At 31.8% G+C, this 16,811-nt stretch overlaps 2 long non-coding RNA genes across 4 annotated transcripts in view; one reads left to right on the forward strand and one right to left on the reverse strand.

Moving 5' to 3' along the window:
• LOC144207315 (uncharacterized) overlaps positions 1–13,998 on the forward strand; it is a 58,997-nt gene extending 44,999 nt beyond the window's left edge. Inside the window, exons 7-9 of one of the 2 annotated variants that reach the window (XR_013328626.1) lie at positions 12,494–12,639; positions 13,440–13,547; positions 13,759–13,787. This is a non-coding gene — a long non-coding RNA (uncharacterized LOC144207315). Of the gene's footprint in view, positions 1–12,493; positions 12,640–13,439; positions 13,548–13,758; positions 13,788–13,875 lie in introns of those variants that run through there. The other variant, XR_013328625.1, reaches the window with a different exon arrangement.
• A 111-nt stretch (positions 13,999–14,109) lies between these two features.
• LOC144207317 (uncharacterized) lies at positions 14,110–16,310 on the reverse strand. Of its 2 annotated transcripts, none has more exons than XR_013328631.1 (6): positions 15,932–16,310; positions 15,106–15,162; positions 14,903–14,999; positions 14,729–14,817; positions 14,591–14,667; positions 14,110–14,500 (listed from the first exon to the last, which is right to left on the reverse strand). It is a non-coding gene; the product is annotated as an uncharacterized LOC144207317 (long non-coding RNA). The 2 variants fall into 2 exon arrangements; XR_013328630.1 differs by having other exon boundaries at positions 14,111–14,500; positions 15,941–16,310.
• Between the last annotated feature and the right edge of the window lie 501 nt (positions 16,311–16,811).

Here is a 16,811-nt window from a genome sequence, read left to right on the forward strand (position 1 = left end):
GAAAAATACTCAAAAATATATTTTTCCTCCGATGAGATGAAAAGAAAGCCTTGGGATTGAAGTGTTTGCTATTGATCTTTGCTCACAGAAAAAAAAGCTTTTAGCTCTGTTTCTATAACTAATCCCCATCCTGACCACTCAGTTCATCTGTAGATGGTCTGGTTTGGGCCTTCAAAGTCTCAATCAAACATGGAGAATCGGCATTTGTTTATCCTCCATGTATCTCGGACAATCTCTAAACAAAACATCAAGTCTTTGGGGAGTTTATGCCCTCTAAATCTTTAAAGACATACCTGTTCACTGTTGCATTTAACTAAAACATTTATCACCATCCTTAAGTTTTCATTTTGCTGAAAAACTTTGAAATTTAGCAAGGAAGTGACCTAAAAAGACCCTCAAATAATAGAAAGTCAGCAATGAAAATGGCAATTTCTAGCTTACATTTTTATGTCAGAAAAGACCATTATAGACAACTTTAGCTCATTGACTTTCAATATTATGGTATGCAAATTTAGCACTGTAAAGAAAAAAAAGAGTAGAGAGGTCTCCGCAGTAACCTCTTAAAGGACGATGTGAGCGAAAGAAACATCATAAAGGTTCATTGCTAGTCAGCGTTTTAGCACATTTATGCGTAATCTCTTCTTTCGTTCTAATTTATCTCCTCTTTGGCGAGCCGTCCAGGATGTGGGATCCCTTCTTTCTCCTCTTGTGCTGGACATTTTTTGGGGGGGACTTTTCATTGTGGGCCTATTAAAACAAGTTCCATAATTCCATTTCACAGTTATTTCAATGACCTTGACAGAGTTATCTTAAAATCAATAGACATACGTCAGGTTGCTACCTCCACTACGGAGTAAAAGACTTTTATTTGAAAAAAGATTACCGAGCTTTATCGTTAAACAAAAACGACAGGGATAAGATGTAAAACGCAGATTTATTTATTCATCACCTTCTGATCATTTCATCAGTAGATCAACAACAATGGGGAGCAGGACTGTGTATATAAATTGAAAGACTTTACACATATTTAAGTCCATAGCAACAACGCCTGTTGAATTTTCAACTATTATTTAAGAAGCATTTTCGGGTCACTTGTTAATTATTTGAAAAACTTTGACAGCCAAACTGAGTCTAGACGCAAGATTGTTCATTGACTCCTTTGACACTTACTAAAATTGCTTATTTCTGGGCAAATAAAATGGACGGCAGAACATTTTTGACGTTTGTACTTTTCCCCTCTAAAAATCCTTGGGCTGAACTCGTCACTCGCGTTTTTCACCCGCAGCACGCGTCAATCAGCCGAAAATAGACGGGAAGAAAGTGACAAGTTTTGATGGTGGCTGACGAGTGGCAGAGAGGAAACTAGCAGCTCGATTGGATGTACAGTATAACTTTACTCCTTCATACAATGTAGTATAGAATAGATAAAAAATGTGACGTGAGAATTGATATATACAAATTTTCCAAAATGATTAAGAATGACATCAAATTTACGTGGTAAGGCTTTTGTCTTAGGGAAAAAAAACACAGTATAATAAGGCTTTTTTTCTTAAAGGAGGACACAGTATAGTAAGGCTTTAAAAAACGACATAGTATAGTAAGGCTTTAAAAAACGACACAGTATAGTAAGGCTTTTTTTCTTAAAAAGGACATAGTATAGTAAGGCTTTTTTTCCCTAAAAAAACGACATAGTATAGTAAGGCTTTTTTCCTAAAAAAACGACATAGTATAGTAAGGCTTTTTTTCCTAAAAAAACGACATAGAATAGTAAGGCTTTTTTTCCTAAAAAAAACGACATAGTATAGTAAGGCTTTTTTTACTAAAAAAACGACATAGTATAGTAAGGCTTTTTTCCTCAAAAAACGACATAGTATAGTAAGGCTTTTTTTCCTAAACAAACGACATGTTATAGTAAGGCTTTTTTTCCTAAAAAAACGACATAGTATAGTAAGGCTTTTTTCCCTAAAAAAACGACATAGTATAATAAGGCTTTTTTTCCTCAAAAAACGACCTAGTATAGTAAGGCTTTTTTTCCTAAAAAAAACGACATAGTATAGTAAGGCTTTTTTCCTCAAAAAACGACATAGTATAGTAAGGCTTTTTTCCCTAAAACAACGACATAGTATAGTAAGGCTTTTTTCCTCAAAAAACGACATAGTATAGTAAGGCTTTTTTTCCTAAAACAACGACATAGTATAGTAAGGCTTTTTTTCCTAAAAAACGACATAGTATAGTAAGGCTTTTTTTCCTAAAAAAAACGACATAGTATAGTAAGGCTTTTTTTCCCTAAAAAAACGACATAGTATAGTAAGGCTTTTTTTCCTAAAAAAAAAACGACATAGTATAGTAAGGCTTTTTTTCCTCAAAAAACGACATAGTATAGTAAGGCTTTTTTTCCTCAAAAAACGACATAGTATAGTAAGGCTTTTTTTCCTAAAAAAACGACATAGTATAGTAAGGCTTTTTTTTCTCAAAAAACGACATAGTATAGTAAGGCTTTTTTCCTAAAAAAACGACATAGTATAGTAAGGCTTTTTTTTTCCTAAAAAAAACGACATAGTATAGTAAGGCTTTTTTTCCTAAAAAAACGACATAGTATAGTAAGGCTATTTTTCCTAAAAAACGACATAGTATAGTAAGGCCTTTTTCCTAAAAAAACGACATAGTATAGTAAGGCTTTTTTTCCTCAAAAAACGACATAGTATAGTAAGGCTTTTTTCCCTAAAAAAACGACATAGTATAGTAAGGCTTTTTTCCTAAAAAAACGACATAGAATAGTAAGGCTTTTTTTCCTAAAAAAAACGACATAGTATAGTAAGGCTTTTTTTCCTAAAAAAACAACATAGTATAGTAAGGCTTTTTTCCTCAAAAAACGACATAGTATAGTAAGGCTTTTTTTCCTAAAAAAACGACATAGTATAGTAAGGCTATTTTTCCTAAAAAACGACATAGTATAGTAAGGCCTTTTTCCCTAAAAAAACGACATAGTATAGTAAGGCTTTTTTTCCTCAAAAAACGACCTAGTATAGTAAGGCTTTTTTTCCTAAAAAAAACGACATAGTATAGTAAGGCTTTTTTCCTCAAAAAACGACATAGTATAGTAAGGCTTTTTTTCCTAAAACAACGACATAGTATAGTAAGGCTTTTTTCCTCAAAAAACGACATAGTATAGTAAGGCTTTTTTTCCTAAAACAACGACATAGTATAGTAAGGCTTTTTTTCCTAAAAAAAACGACATAGTATAGTAAGGCTTTTTTTCCTAAAAAACGACATAGTATAGTAAGGCTTTTTTTCCTAAAAAAAACGACATAGTATAGTAAGGCTTTTTTTCCCTAAAAAAACGACATAGTATAGTAAGGCTTTTTTTCCTAAAAAAACGACATAGTATAGTAAGGCTTTTTTTCCTAAAAAAAAACGACATAGTATAGTAAGGCTTTTTTTCCTAAAAAAAACGACATAGTATAGTAAGGCTTTTTTTCCCTAAAAAAACGACATAGTATAGTAAGGCTTTTTTTCCTAAAAAAACGACATAGTATAGTAAGGCTTTTTTCCTAAAAAAACGACATAGTATAGTAAGGCTTTTTTTCCTAAAAAAACAACATGTTATAGTAAGGCTTTTTTTCCTAAAAAAACGACATAGTATAGTAAGGCTTTTTTTCCTCAAAAAACGACATAGTATAGTAAGGCTTTTTTTTCCTCAAAAAACGACATAGTATAGTAAGGCTTTTTTTTCCTAAAAAAACGACATAGTATAGTAAGGCTTTTTTTCCTAAAAAAAACGACATAGTATAGTAAGGCTTTTTTTCCTAAAAAAACGACATAGTATAGTAAGGCTTTTTTCCTCAAAAAACGACATAGTATAGTAAGGCTTTTTTTCCTAAAACAACGACATAGTATAGTAAGGCTTTTTTCCTCAAAAAACGACATAGTATAGTAAGGCTTTTTTTCCTAAAACAACGACATAGTATAGTAAGGCTTTTTTTCCTAAAAAAAACGACATAGTATAGTAAGGCTTTTTTTCCTAAAAAACGACATAGTATAGTAAGGCTTTTTTTCCTAAAAAAAACGACATAGTATAGTAAGGCTTTTTTTCCCTAAAAAAACGACATAGTATAGTAAGGCTTTTTTTCCTAAAAAAACGACATAGTATAGTAAGGCTTTTTTTCCTAAAAAAAAACGACATAGTATAGTAAGGCTTTTTTTCCTAAAAAAAACGACATAGTATAGTAAGGCTTTTTTTCCCTAAAAAAACGACATAGTATAGTAAGGCTTTTTTTCCTAAAAAAACGACATAGTATAGTAAGGCTTTTTTCCTAAAAAAACGACATAGTATAGTAAGGCTTTTTTTCCTAAAAAAACAACATGTTATAGTAAGGCTTTTTTTCCTAAAAAACGACATAGTATAGTAAGGCTTTTTTTCCTAAAAAAACGACATAGTATAGTAAGGCTTTTTTTCCTAAAAAAAAAAACGACATAGTATAGTAAGGCTTATTTTCCTAAAAAAAACGACATAGTATAGTAAGGCTTTTTTTCCCTAAAAAAACGACATAGTATAGTAAGGCTTTTTTCCCTAAAAAAACGACATAGTATAGTAAGGCTTTTTTTCCTAAAAAAAACGACAAAGTATAGTAAGGCTTTTTTTCCTAAAAAAACGACATAGTATAGTAAGGCTTTTTTCCTCAAAAAATGACATAGTATAGTAAGGCTTTTTTTCCTCAAAAAACGACATAGTATAGTAAGGCTTTTTTCCTAAAAAAACGACATAGTATAGTAAGGCTTTTTTTCCTAAAAAAACAACATGTTATAGTAAGGCTTTTTTTCCTAAAAAAACGACATAGTATAGTAAGGCTTTTTTTCCTCAAAAAACGACATAGTATAGTAAGGCTTTTTTTCCTAAAAAAAACGACATAGTATAGTAAGGCTTTTTTTCCCTAAAAAAACGACATAGTATAGTAAGGCTTTTTTTCCTAAAAAAACGACATAGTATAGTAAGGCTTTTTTTCCTAAAAAAAAACGACATAGTATAGTAAGGCTTTTTTTCCTAAAAAAAACGACATAGTATAGTAAGGCTTTTTTTCCCTAAAAAAACGACATAGTATAGTAAGGCTTTTTTTCCTAAAAAAACGACATAGTATAGTAAGGCTTTTTTCCTAAAAAAACGACATAGTATAGTAAGGCTTTTTTTCCTAAAAAAACAACATGTTATAGTAAGGCTTTTTTTCCTAAAAAAACGACATAGTATAGTAAGGCTTTTTTTCCTCAAAAAACGACATAGTATAGTAAGGCTTTTTTTTCCTCAAAAAACGACATAGTATAGTAAGGCTTTTTTTTCCTAAAAAAACGACATAGTATAGTAAGGCTTTTTTTCCTAAAAAAAACGACATAGTATAGTAAGGCTTTTTTTCCTAAAAAAACGACATAGTATAGTAAGGCTTTTTTCCTCAAAAAACGACATAGTATAGTAAGGCTTTTTTTTCTCAAAAAACGACATAGTATAGTAAGGCTTTTTTCCTAAAAAAACGACATAGTATAGTAAGGCTTTTTTTTTCCTAAAAAAAATGACATAGTATAGTAAGGCTTTTTTTCCTAAAAAAACGACATAGTATAGTAAGGCTATTTTTCCTAAAAAACGACATAGTATAGTAAGGCTTTTTTTCCTAAAAAAACGACATAGTATAGTAAGGCTTTTTTTCCTAAAAAAAAAAACGACATAGTATAGTAAGGCTTATTTTCCTAAAAAAAACGACATAGTATAGTAAGGCTTTTTTTCCCTAAAAAAACGACATAGTATAGTAAGGCTTTTTTCCCTAAAAAAACGACATAGTATAGTAAGGCTTTTTTTCCTAAAAAAAACGACAAAGTATAGTAAGGCTTTTTTTCCTAAAAAAACGACATAGTATAGTAAGGCTTTTTTCCTCAAAAAATGACATAGTATAGTAAGGCTTTTTTTCCTCAAAAAACGACATAGTATAGTAAGGCTTTTTTTCCTCAAAAAACGACATAGTATAGTAAGGCTTTTTTTCCTCAAAAAACGACATAGTATAGTAAGGCTTTTTTTCCTAAAAAAACGACATAGTATAGTAAGGCTTTTTTCCTAAAAAAACGACATAGTATAGTAAGGCTTTTTTTCCTAAAAAAACGACATAGTATAGTAAGGCTTTTTTCCTCAAAAAACGACATAGTATAGTAAGGCTTTTTTTCCTCAAAAAACGACATAGTATAGTAAGGCTTTTTTTCCTAAAAAAACGACATAGTATAGTAAGGCTTTTTTTCCTAAAAAAAACAACATAGTACAGTAAGGCTTTTTTCCTAAAAAAACGACATAGTATAGTAAGGCTTTTTTCCTAAAAAAACGACATAGTATAGTAAGGCTTTTTTCCCTAAAAAACGACATAGTATAGTAAGGCTTTTTTTCCTAAAAAGACGACATGTTATAGTAAGGCTTTTTTTCCTAAAAAAACGACATAGTATAGCAAGGCTTTTTTTCCTCAAAAAACGACATAGTATAGTAAGGCTTTTTTTCCTAAAAAAACGACATAGTATAGTAAGGCTTTTTTTCCTAAAAAAACGACATAGTATAGTAAGGCTTTTTTCCCTAAAAAAACGACATAGTATAGTAAGGGTTTTTTCCTCAAAAAACGACATAGTATAGTAAGGCTTTTTTTCCTAAAAAAACGACATAGTATAGTAAGGCTTTTTTTCCTAAAAAAAACAACATAGTATAGTAAGGCTTTTTTCCTCAAAAAATGACATAGTATAGTAAGGCTTTTTTTCCCTCAAAAAACGACATAGTATAGTAAGGCTTTTTTTCCTCAAAAAACGACATAGTATAGTAAGGCTTTTTTCCTAAAAAAAAGGACATAGTATAGTAAGGCTTTTTTCCTAAAAAAACGACATAGTATAGTAAGGCTTTTTTTCCTAAAAAAACGACATAGTATAGTAAGGCTTTTTTCCTCAAAAAACGACATAGTATAGTAAGGGTTTTTTTTCTCAAAAAACGACATAGTATAGTAAGGCTTTTTTCCTAAAACAACGACATAGTATAGTAAGGCTTTTTTTCCTAAAAAAAACGACATAGTATAGTAAGGCTTTTTTCCTAAAAAACGACATAGTATAGTAAGGCTTTTTTTCCTAAAAAAAACGACATAGTATAGTAAGGCTTTTTTTCCCTAAAAAAACGACATAGTATAGTAAGGCTTTTTTTCCTAAAAAAACGACATAGTATAGTAAGGCTTTTTTTCCTAAAAAAAAACGACATAGTATAGTAAGGCTTTTTTTCCTAAAAAAAACGACATAGTATAGTAAGGCTTTTTTTCCCTAAAAAAACGACATAGTATAGTAAGGCTTTTTTTCCTAAAAAAACGACATAGTATAGTAAGGCTTTTTTCCTAAAAAAACGACATAGTATAGTAAGGCTTTTTTTCCTAAAAAAACAACATGTTATAGTAAGGCTTTTTTTCCTAAAAAAACGACATAGTATAGTAAGGCTTTTTTTCCTAAAAAAACGACATAGTATAGTAAGGCTATTTTTCCTAAAAAACGACATAGTATAGTAAGGCCTTTTTTCTAAAAAAACGACATAGTATAGTAAGGCTTTTTTTCCTAAAAAAAAACGACATAGTATAGTAAGGCTTTTTTTCCTCAAAAAACGACATAGTATAGTAAGGCTTTTTTTCCCTAAAAAAACGACATAGTATAGTAAGGCTTTTTTCCTAAAAAAACGACATAGTATAGTAAGGCTTTTTTTCCTAAAAAAACGACATAGAATAGTAAGGCTTTTTTTCCTAAAAAAAACGACATAGTATAGTAAGGCTTTTTTTCCTAAAAAAACGACATAGTATAGTAAGGCTTTTTTCCTCAAAAAACGACATAGTATAGTAAGGCTTTTTTTCCTAAACAAACGACATGTTATAGTAAGGCTTTTTTTCCTAAAAAAACGACATAGTATAGTAAGGCTTTTTTCCCTAAAAAAACGACATAGTATAGTAAGGCTTTTTTTCCTCAAAAAACGACCTAGTATAGTAAGGCTTTTTTTCCTAAAAAAAACGACATAGTATAGTAAGGCTTTTTTCCTCAAAAAACGACATAGTATAGTAAGGCTTTTTTTCCTAAAAAAACGACATAGTATAGTAAGGCTTTTTTTCCTAAAAAAAACAACATAGTACAGTAAGGCTTTTTTCCTAAAAAAACGACATAGTATAGTAAGGCTTTTTTCCTAAAAAAACGACATAGTATAGTAAGGCTTTTTTCCCTAAAAAACGACATAGTATAGTAAGGCTTTTTTTCCTAAAAAGACGACATGTTATAGTAAGGCTTTTTTTCCTAAAAAAACGACATAGTATAGCAAGGCTTTTTTTCCTCAAAAAACGACATAGTATAGTAAGGCTTTTTTTCCTCAAAAAACGACATAGTATAGTAAGGCTTTTTTTCCTAAAAAAACGACATAGTATAGTAAGGCTTTTTTCCCTAAAAAAACGACATAGTATAGTAAGGGTTTTTTCCTCAAAAAACGACATAGTATAGTAAGGCTTTTTTTCCTAAAAAAACGACATAGTATAGTAAGGCTTTTTTTCCTAAAAAAAACAACATAGTATAGTAAGGCTTTTTTCCTCAAAAAATGACATAGTATAGTAAGGCTTTTTTTCCCTCAAAAAACGACATAGTATAGTAAGGCTTTTTTTCCTCAAAAAACGACATAGTATAGTAAGGCTTTTTTCCTAAAAAAAAGGACATAGTATAGTAAGGCTTTTTTCCTAAAAAAACGACATAGTATAGTAAGGCTTTTTTTCCTAAAAAAACGACATAGTATAGTAAGGCTTTTTTCCTCAAAAAACGACATAGTATAGTAAGGGTTTTTTTTCTCAAAAAACGACATAGTATAGTAAGGCTTTTTTCCTAAAACAACGACATAGTATAGTAAGGCTTTTTTTCCTAAAAAAAACGACATAGTATAGTAAGGCTTTTTTCCTAAAAAACGACATAGTATAGTAAGGCTTTTTTTCCTAAAAAAAACGACATAGTATAGTAAGGCTTTTTTTCCCTAAAAAAACGACATAGTATAGTAAGGCTTTTTTTCCTAAAAAAACGACATAGTATAGTAAGGCTTTTTTTCCTAAAAAAAAACGACATAGTATAGTAAGGCTTTTTTTCCTAAAAAAAACGACATAGTATAGTAAGGCTTTTTTTCCCTAAAAAAACGACATAGTATAGTAAGGCTTTTTTTCCTAAAAAAACGACATAGTATAGTAAGGCTTTTTTCCTAAAAAAACGACATAGTATAGTAAGGCTTTTTTTCCTAAAAAAACAACATGTTATAGTAAGGCTTTTTTTCCTAAAAAAACGACATAGTATAGTAAGGCTTTTTTTCCTAAAAAAACGACATAGTATAGTAAGGCTATTTTTCCTAAAAAACGACATAGTATAGTAAGGCCTTTTTTCTAAAAAAACGACATAGTATAGTAAGGCTTTTTTTCCTAAAAAAAAACGACATAGTATAGTAAGGCTTTTTTTCCTCAAAAAACGACATAGTATAGTAAGGCTTTTTTTCCCTAAAAAAACGACATAGTATAGTAAGGCTTTTTTCCTAAAAAAACGACATAGTATAGTAAGGCTTTTTTTCCTAAAAAAACGACATAGAATAGTAAGGCTTTTTTTCCTAAAAAAAACGACATAGTATAGTAAGGCTTTTTTTCCTAAAAAAACGACATAGTATAGTAAGGCTTTTTTCCTCAAAAAACGACATAGTATAGTAAGGCTTTTTTTCCTAAACAAACGACATGTTATAGTAAGGCTTTTTTTCCTAAAAAAACGACATAGTATAGTAAGGCTTTTTTCCCTAAAAAAACGACATAGTATAGTAAGGCTTTTTTTCCTCAAAAAACGACCTAGTATAGTAAGGCTTTTTTTCCTAAAAAAAACGACATAGTATAGTAAGGCTTTTTTCCTCAAAAAACGACATAGTATAGTAAGGCTTTTTTTCCTAAAACAACGACATAGTATAGTAAGGCTTTTTTCCTCAAAAAACGACATAGTATAGTAAGGCTTTTTTTCCTAAAACAACGACATAGTATAGTAAGGCTTTTTTTCCTAAAAAACGACATAGTATAGTAAGGCTTTTTTTCCTTAAAAAAACGACATAGTATAGTAAGGCTTTTTTTCCCTAAAAAAACGACATAGTATAGTAAGGCTTTTTTTCCTAAAAAAAAACGACATAGTATAGTAAGGCTTTTTTTCCTAAAAAAAACGACATAGTATAGTAAGGCTTTTTTTCCCTAAAAAAAACGACATAGTATAGTAAGGCTTTTTTTCCCTAAAAAAACGACATAGTATAGTAAGGCTTTTTTTCCTAAAAAAACGACATAGTATAGTAAGGCTTTTTTCCTAAAAAAACGACATAGTATAGTAAGGCTTTTTTTCCTAAAAAAACGACATAGTATAGTAAGGCTTTTTTTCCTCAAAAAACGACATAGTATAGTAAGGCTTTTTTTCCTCAAAAAACGACATAGTATAGTAAGGCTTTTTTTCCTAAAAAAAAAACGACATAGTATAGTAAGGCTTATTTTCCTAAAAAAAACGACATAGTATAGTAAGGCTTTTTTTCCCTAAAAAAACGACATAGTATAGTAAGGCTTTTTTCCCTAAAAAAACGACATAGTATAGTAAGGCTTTTTTTCCTAAAAAAAACGACAAAGTATAGTAAGGCTTTTTTTCCTAAAAAAACGACATAGTATAGTAAGGCTTTTTTCCTCAAAAAATGACATAGTATAGTAAGGCTTTTTTTCCTCAAAAAACGACATAGTATAGTAAGGCTTTTTTCCTAAAAAAACGACATAGTATAGTAAGGCTTTTTTTCCCTAAAAAAACGACATAGTATAGTAAGGCTTTTTTCCTCAAAAAACGACATAGTATAGTAAGGCTTTTTTTCCTCAAAAAACGACATAGTATAGTAAGGCTTTTTTTCCTAAAAAAACGACATAGTATAGTAAGGCTTTTTTTCCTAAAAAAAACAACATAGTACAGTAAGGCTTTTTTCCTAAAAAAACGACATAGTATAGTAAGGCTTTTTTCCTAAAAAAACGACATAGTATAGTAAGGCTTTTTTCCCTAAAAAACGACATAGTATAGTAAGGCTTTTTTTCCTAAAAAGACGACATGTTATAGTAAGGCTTTTTTTCCTAAAAAAACGACATAGTATAGCAAGGCTTTTTTTCCTCAAAAAACGACATAGTATAGTAAGGCTTTTTTTCCTCAAAAAACGACATAGTATAGTAAGGCTTTTTTTCCTAAAAAAACGACATAGTATAGTAAGGCTTTTTTCCCTAAAAAAACGACATAGTATAGTAAGGCTTTAAAAAACGACATAGTAGAGTAAGGCTTTTAAAAAAACTTCATAGTATAGTAAGGCTTATAATAAAAAAAACTACATAGAATAGTAAGGCTTATAATAAAAAAACGACATAGTATAGTAAGGCTTTTTTTAATTAAAAAAGAACATAGTATAGTAAGGCTTTTTTCTTTAAAAAAAAACAACAACAACAACATTGTGTAGCAAGGCTTTTATTTGTTTTAAAAAAAAAATGACCATTGATAGTAGTAGGGCTTTCCCTTCATGATTTTAAGAACCATATCAATGATATCGTATTACGGAGTTGGTGCTCCAATGCAGCTGCAACTTGGTGCAGCTGTCTTGGCGTGGCGCCTGGCAGTTGAGTTGCAACAAAAAGACAGTATTGTTTTGGCAGACACAGTGATGCTCGTTGTACAGCCGGACAAGTGCAGAGGATATAAATGGAGACGAAATGTTGGAAGTACATGAAAGAAAAAAAAGAGTCCAATTTAGCGCATTCTAATTGCACCGTACAGAGCAATAATATTTGTCCTTTCAGGGAGAGCCAAGATATTTACAACATCGCATACATGAGTCTACAGACACCCGTTATAATCTTCCGTGATTAGTCTGCAATATGGAAATCAGCAACATGCAGACACACTCCAAGCCAAGACTAATAATTGAACGATAATTTCGTGAAGTTGTAGCACTTTGGCATCTGTCTGCAATAGAAAAATTTATACAAATATATAATTATAGTAAGACTTTTTTGTGTGCAACAAGACCATGTATTGTATATTAAGGCTTTTATTTGTTAAATTTTTTTACCAAAAATACTAAGGATAGAAACAATACCATACATTTAGGAAGCATTTTTTTTCATTATTAAAACATGTATAGTAAAGCTTTTTTTCTTTAAATATGACCATAAATACTAATTTGTCTTTAAAAAAAACAAAAACGAATTGATCCACTGGAGGGCGACATCATTTTTTACCTTCCTGCTATTAACTTCCGGTCTCCAATCTAACTCGGTACGTAAATAGTTTAAAACAATTAATATTAAATAAATTTGGGCGTTTTTTGTGAATGATAGTCTACTGGTGCACGTTGTTATGAAAATAATGTCTATTTTCGTGTCTACTTTTAATTTGCATCATTCAGTTCAGAGTTCAAATGCCCGCCTCCAACCTCCAACATGGCGGATGAGGCATGCTCCAGTACGGCGGTGGACTGCAGAGCTGCTCAAAAGTGACGGTTTGCCAAAGAAAGACCTGACAAAGTGCTTATAGGACAATGCATCGCATTCGGTAGGTTGTCATTTGAGGATTTTGAACCCTTATTTCAAGAGTGCATTTTGACGTGATCATGCGTTGTTCGTGTTATGTAGCTCCACGTGGATGGAAACAGGAAATGTTTGCTAAGCAAGTGGCTAGCTACATTGCGTTACTCCTAACACTTTATCTTTAAAAAGAAATCGTTCTATTGTGTGTTTCGGTTCCTCAACTAGCAGAGGCTGCTGGGAAACATCAAGAATGTGGCCAAAACGGCCAAAAAGGAGCAGCTCGTCGACGCCATAACGATCTGTCAGCAAAGTATTTATAACTTAAATACATAGTTTCGAGTTTAGCTATCAGTGTAATAATTAAATGTCAGCGTTCAGTATTCAAGGCATTGCTCATTTAGCTTGTTTTTCATTGCGATCTAGTCAAATTTTAAATGCTATATTTTTAATAGCAATGATTTTTAGTTTTAAATGTGGTTTGGGCAGAAACCATGTGACATTCATTCAACAATAGTGCTTGGGTCATTTTGACTCAAGTTTTAACATGGTAAAATGTTTAGAGAGAAAAATGGAACCAATTACTTTTTGGGATATGGGAAAAAAAGGGTGTTTCGAAATGATTGACTGAAAAACTCATCCAGGATGAACTAACATGGGAAATGAATGTGGGTCGCTTGTGCTTCGGAATGGTTAAATAACCATTTACATAATGACGCGCACGTTTTGCAAAGGTTTAAAGCCACGAAGACGGTGGAAGCTGTCATTTTATTATTTTCATGTAATGTGTACTAAACCTACTCCTTTTGTATCTTGCTTCTTTTAAAGGTCCACCCAAGTTAACCCAATCGATGCTAAAGAAAAGGTGACAGTTAGCTGCTGCTATAAGGGGGACATTGGAAGACAGCACAATCTTTGACACCAACATCCTCTCAGGTACTCATCATTTTTGAGCAGGGGTCTTCAATTCTGCTCCTCAGGGAAGCCTATCCAGTATCTTTTCCATATCACCCAACACATCTGAATCAAATGATCAAATCCTCAAAAGTTTGGTCATTTGATTTGGGTGTGTTGGAGGACATGGAAAATGAACTGGATAGGGGCTCTTGAGTTCCTGGCATGTCTATAATGTTGCTATCTTTTGCAGTGTGGTGAAAGATTGAGGAAAATAGATCTTTTTCTTTTAATATTGGTAAGACTTAATTTAATTTTTTTTTTACTGTTGGACTTAGTCTATTGTGCCTAACTTTTTTTTTTCTTCCAGGATTTCATCTAGTCCCAAGAAGAGCTTATCACTGGATGGAAGCATCTCCCTCATCTTTGAAAGTAAAACGGGATTTTATCTCAATCCTCATTTGTGGAAAAATAAAGTCCTTCAAATGTACAATTGTATTTTGACATTTTTTTTATTACAAGAAAACATTTGCACACTTAGTATCACATTGAAACTTTTTTTAGCGTAGATGGTTTCCTTCATCTGTAGACAAAAAAACACTTTACATTATTTTTAAAAATTCTGCCCTAAACACTTAGTCATTTTTTTTTGTATTCATCACTTAGAATTTTTAAAAATTCACATTTTTTAAACAAAACACTTAGAATTTTTTTTCAAAAAAAAGCTCATTAAACACTTAGTCATTTTTTTCCCTTAAAACACTTATAAAAAAATCAACCAGTAATACTTAGTAAATTTTTTATTTTGAAAAAACATTAAAAAATACTTGGAATATAAACACAAAAAAAAAAGGAAAAAAAAGACCATTGAGGGTCTTGGGGTCTTTTTTCTCCAAGTGTTTTGACAAAGTTAAATGACACACAAATCTCTTTTATTAAAATGACTGGATGAAGAAAAAAGATGAAATCCTCCTCACCTTGGGATTGGACTTGATCTAAAAAAAAATAAGAGGGGGATTAGTAAATTGCAACTTGAGTAAAAAAAAAAAAAAAAAGTCAAATTAGACATTTTACAATAAATTTACCTGTCAGAAGAGTTCAGAGACGATGTAACATCAAGTGAGCAGCCTGGGAAGATCACTTGGTCCTCCAGAGTCTGGACCTGCATATAAAATAATGCAAGATTGGAATGTTTGGATTTAGAGATTCTACAATAAATTGACCTCAGAATACTGCCAGCATAGTTGAGGAATGATGCATCATCTTCAAGTGGGCAACCCGGGAAAATCACTTGATCCTCCAAGGTCTGGTCCTGGTGCGTGCAAATAAAATAAGACGGGGGTTAGTCAATAAAATAATTGGAATGTTTTGACTTAGATATTCTACAATAAATTAACCTCTCAGAAGACTGCCATCAGAGTTCAGAGACAATGCATCATCTTCATGTGGGCAGTCTGGGGAGATAACCTGGTCCCCCAGAGTCTGGGCATGGACCTGGTGCATACATATAAAATAAAAGTGGGGTTAGTAAATTGCAATTTTAGTCAATAAAATAATGAGATTCGAATGTTTTGACTTGGATATTCTACAATAAATTAACCTCTCAGAAGACTGCCATCAGAGTTCAGAGACAATGCATCATCTTCAAGTGGGCAGTCTGGACATGGACCGGCAAAAAAAAAAAATATAGCAAAAGTTATCATATACTGAGACTGCCGATTCAACAAATAGTTTTAGCTTTTTTAAACTAGTTTAACTTTGAGTCGGCCCAGTTTCATCTCTTGTAACCTAAAGGGTGGGCATGGTTCTGGGCGCACACAGGAATAGTGTAATATTTAACTAAGCTATTTGGGAGTTGGCAAACAATTATTACAGGATAGAGAAATCTTCCAATAAATGATCATGATACAAAATGAAAATAAGTTAGTGAGTGCTCCATGCTAATTTCCTCTTTCCGGAAAAAGTGATTAAACAGACTGACGTTAGAATCGTTAGAATGTATGAATGATTTGAAAAGAAACAGAATTACAAATTGGAAAAGGGCGTGGAGTTAGCATTACATAACTAGCATTACATACAAGACACCAGGAACTAAGTTGGACCCCTGGGTGTCATTTTTAAGTGAGGCTTCACCTAGCAAACTGTCCGTTGATATGCCGCCTTTGTTTGATTAAATGGAACGTCTTTCCCCACGACTCAACAATGGAGAGAAATCGGACAAAATACCTTAAATGTCAAATGGAAAGCGTCTGCGAGACGCTAATGCTAAGATGGCTAGTGACACGCTACATGAGATGTCGAGGTTGTCTTCAATCTGGCATTAAACTGACAGATTTGGTGGCGTTTTTCACTCCATTGATTCCTAAAAAATCTCACGGTAGCGTGTTAAAACTGCAGTTAATGCAATAAATCGGTTTCGGGCTTACCTAGCTTACCTCGTTTGCGTGCTAGCTGCTCGACCATCTGCAAGGAAATGGCCGATCCAAAGGACGCGGAGCTGCGCATGTGCATAATTTACGCACCTTCGTCGTCACGAGGAGTAACCACGCCCATATTGTTCCGCCCTATTGAATGGGGAAAAGATGGTGGCTTGCTTTACGTGCTCCACGAGATGCTTCGGTCCTCCAAACTCAATGTCTATGTTACGAAGATGACGTAGATAGCCGTGATTTTTGTAGTCCCGACGCTATAAAACAGTGTTAGTACACTATCACCAAATACTGAGTAACATTTTTAATAAGTATTTTACAATATCAAATCACCTTTCTTCCTGGCCATCTGACTCAATGAATAGTTTAAAATTTGAAACACATTGTATTGTATACAATAACTACATCTATCTGAACTGTCGAACCTAAATAACATTAATATATCAATCTGTTTATCATGAAAATACATTGAGGAAAAAATGGTAAAACTGGCAAACTTCAATTGGTGTTTATGGAAAAAATAACATTCAAAAATAAGTCATTCTGTGTAGATAATAGAATGTAGAATAGAATGGAGAATAGAAAAAGAGACCGAAATCACCTTGACTGCCATCATGTGTTAGGAGGCGGGTAGTACTGGTTATACTGGTAATATTGGTTATACTACTGGCCCCATGAATTTTGGCTCTAGGTGCCATACAGTTTCTAAAAATCAGAAAGGGGCAAAACAAAAAAGAAAAACATCATTTATCATTATTGTTTGGTAAATGCAGCTGTCAGCACGCAGATGAAATCCAAAGTGGAGCGGCAAACGGGCGAAAAGTGACAGCTACTGGCAATGTGCTTCAAAGCGATGTCGTGATAAACATTTGTGTTT

This window comes from Stigmatopora nigra, chromosome 14, assembly GCF_051989575.1.
Source record: "Stigmatopora nigra isolate UIUO_SnigA chromosome 14, RoL_Snig_1.1, whole genome shotgun sequence".
Classification (NCBI taxonomy): domain Eukaryota; kingdom Metazoa; phylum Chordata; class Actinopteri; order Syngnathiformes; family Syngnathidae; genus Stigmatopora; species Stigmatopora nigra.